This window comes from Lipotes vexillifer, unplaced genomic scaffold, assembly GCF_000442215.2.
Source record: "Lipotes vexillifer unplaced genomic scaffold, Lipotes_vexillifer_v1.1 scaffold444, whole genome shotgun sequence".
Taxonomy (NCBI): Eukaryota; Metazoa; Chordata; class Mammalia; order Artiodactyla; family Lipotidae; genus Lipotes; species Lipotes vexillifer.
The window spans coordinates 1,509,191-1,511,897 of NW_006793488.1; positions in this window are offsets into that span (position 1 = coordinate 1,509,191).

The following is a 2,707-nucleotide window of genomic DNA, read 5'->3' on the forward strand; positions in this document are numbered from 1 at the left end:
GAGGTGCAGGAGGAGGACGCCCTTTGCCAAGGCTCCCCTCGCCTGCTGCTCGGGACCCCGTGGTATGAGAGGCCCCACCAGCACCTCAAACTCAGCTCACGGAAACACGACTCACCTCTCACCAGCAACTCCCCTGCGTGTTCCTGTTCTCTGTTTCTGACACGCCTCCTCTCCCTAGATCAAGACCCCGGAGTGATCCGTGATATCCCTCTCACTGCCATGTTCAATCCCTTACCAGATTTTACTCACTGCTCCTTTTCTGCTTCTCTCTACCTGTTGCTTTCATTTACATCAATGATCATTGTTTTTGTCTTGACTTCAATACTACTAGTCAAGGCTCTTTGGTTGCCAGAAAGAAATGACCAGTCAACCTGAGGACGATCTTCAGAGGCACGAGGGCGTGTCACTGACACAGAAACGGAAATGCAGCCGGGCCTCGTGGGAAATGAGGTTAGACTTGAAAAGGCTTTGGGGATACGGTTCCAGCTCACTTTTCCTCCTCTGGGGCCATCTGGCCTTTTCTCTTTGTCCTGTTCTCCTGCTTTTCTCTACCTCGATTGTTTATGTTTCAAAGTGATTATCCCAACCCCTAATGTGCTCTGCAATCTAAACATAGCCTCTCATTTTGTTCAAATTCTGGAGAGAGAGGCTTGATGGACCACTGGCCAGCTGGTAGATTGGACCAGCCTCGCCAGCAGGCCAGCTTTGATGCCAGCATCTGGATTAGTCCAGGTGGGGTCGTGGGTGATCCCTGGGTGTGCTCCTTCATCCCCAGGCCTCAGGGCTGTTAGGGAGGCACCTCACAATATTCTAGGACAGCCGCTCCTAGAAGTTGGCGGGAAATACTGGTGGCACCTCCAAAACCGAGTTTTTACCTTTTCTGTTATGAAACGAGGAAAATGACAGGTAGGTGTGTGTGTGCGCGTGTGTGTGTGTGTGTTGGGAGGAGGGATCATATGTCGATAGAAGGTTCCTGATGTCGTTTTGGGGAAAGACTGTCATGTGTACAGAGATAATGTCTTCTCTGTTTACGAAGGATGACATGTCTTTTCACTTATGAAACAACAGTGGCTTAGATGGTTGTTGTTGTTTGTGCCATTACTTAGCAAAAGAAAATGTTGGGACACCTATGTCAGTCCCTTAAATTTGGGGGGAAACTTGGCTGGTTCATAAAATCCAAATGTCTTGGAAACATTATATACCATGTCTTGGCTATTTTAATAGCTTCCTAAATGGTCTCCCTACTCTAAAGATCTCTTCCCCATCTGTCTTGGACATCGCTGTCAAGTTAATCTCTCTAGAACGTATTTTAATATATTATTTCCTTGTTGAAATCTTCAAGGGCTTTGCAATGAATATGAAATACAATAGACAGTCTTTGACCTCTAAACACCAGCTTCAACTGCATTCCCAGCCCTTTCCCACTGCCCCTGCCCAACCTGCCATGTGTCCCACACGAGGCCCCTCACCCTTCTTAACCCGCCCCTTCCCATGCTGTGCCCACACTTTCCATCCCACCTCCGTGAAGCCCTCTGATGCTCTCAGCTAAAATGAATCTCTCCTGACTCTGAATTCTTTTATTAAAACATTTATACCTTCTCAGGATACTTATTACATTCTGTATCATCATGTGGTATTTTGTGCATTTCCTATATGCCCCACTAATTACAAACCCTTGGGGGTGACCACCTTGCCTATGGAGCAGGTAGGTAAAGATGGAGTCACACAACACAGGATGCAAGCATGGCTCTGTTCTGTGTGATTTTAGGGAACCTCCATTCCCTCGTCTCTAAACTGGAGAGCATAGTACCAGCTGCTCGGGGCCGTGGTGAGGTGAGCGAGATCACCATGCAAAGTCCCTGGGCTGTGGTCATTGAATAACAAAAGTGGTCATTTCCTTCCTCGTTGGCACACCACAGACACTCACAAAACGTCTGTCCAACCCAGAACCTCATGAATAAGTCAAAAGTCACGCCTATTGAGGCCCAATATGGGACCTCGCTATAAAATTAACATTTGTATGTGACTCATAATGTTACCAATCCGTAGAAATTGATAAGAGGCCAGCCCAGAAATTCAGGTAAGGCTTTATTGGGACTCGCGCTGCAGCAGAAGGGGACAAAAACAAGTAACAGGTTCCCTTGCTCGCTCCCGAGGGGCGCTGGTCTCTTAAATGGGGTGAGGCTGGGGGCGGATCACTGGGTGGGGCTGGGGGCGCGGCTTAGGTGGCCTGCCCACCCCCTTGGTGGTGCCGTGTGCGGGATTATGCACAGGCCCCTGCTTTTTCCCCTGGCACCTGAGAAGTGGCAGTTGGGTCTTGGCCTTTCTATATCTTGTTGTTCATAACTTGGCCCAACTGTTCATGCATGCAGTTGTTTTTAGTCCTTCATAGTTTCTTTGTATTCTGCTGCTGGAGGAGACGTGTGTCCAGATGCAAGCACTGCCGCAAATGGTCCCAGGTCCCAACCTGTCTCAATAACTTACCTCTGAGGAAGATTCTAGCAGAAGAGTTTGAAATCATTTGAGCAACACAGCACATTGGAAGGAGAGCCCTGCTTCCCAAGGTGACCACCTCAAAGGACAACGCTCACTTGGAAACCTATGCCCTGAACTGTCTCATTTTTAAAATGTGGTTCCTCTCTCTTGCGGCCACACCTCATAAATGTATCTATTTGGATTTGACCATCTCTCTGTTCTCTGCTCAACC